Consider the following 863-nt stretch of genomic DNA (forward strand, 5'->3'; position numbering starts at 1 on the left):
GAGACCTATGTGTGCGGTACAAGTAAAGTGTAGTACAAGTACAAGTGTGCTATACAAGTAACCTAGTTGGGCCTAAAGCCCATAACATAATATACGTTAACATATAAAATAAATAAAAAATAAAAAAACCCGAAGCCAATAGAAAAAAAAAAGAAAAAGAAAAAGAAATTTACATTTTGTCCTTTTCTTCCAAAATTGCAAAATTGGTATCCACTTCCACTTGGGTAGGACAACAAACAATCAGCGGAGTCAACAGTGTATTATTTTGTCTAGAGAAATATTTGAACGGATAATAGAGACAAAAGATTTTTCAAATGTTGCATCTTCGTCAACATGAATAAAACCATTATTATATTCCTTGAGTGCTGGTATTGATTTGATTAAAGGATTTTCTTTAATTTTTTAATTATCTTTTGATGCATGAGTTTAGACGAAAGAGAGAAAATAATATGATTTGAAAGTTTATTGAGATGTGTCATGAGTAGATTAATGTATATTTTTATTGATAAGAGAAGCCTGCCGATCCAAGTAGCAATGATGGACGGGGCCTATCTACTCTCTCGATTTTTTTGGAACTATATCTTATTTATTAATCCACACCAAAAAAAAAAAGAAAAAGTATATATAAACCAAAACCCATCGTAGTCATAAGTCAATCAAACAAGATATAAATAAAATTAAGGCTTTTTTCATTTGACTTTTCATAAGTTAGGTAGAACAGTCAAAGCAGCCAGTTTGAGCAGCCAATTAGATACAGCGTAGTTGCATACGATTAAAGCATTTGATCTCTCGTTGAAAATATTTCTAGCCATGTGGTTTACAATTAAAAGATGTTACTGTCTACTTTTCTACCCTCTCAATTA

This window comes from Quercus lobata, chromosome 1 (assembly GCF_001633185.2).
Source record: "Quercus lobata isolate SW786 chromosome 1, ValleyOak3.0 Primary Assembly, whole genome shotgun sequence".
Lineage (NCBI taxonomy): Eukaryota > Viridiplantae > Streptophyta > Magnoliopsida > Fagales > Fagaceae > Quercus > Quercus lobata.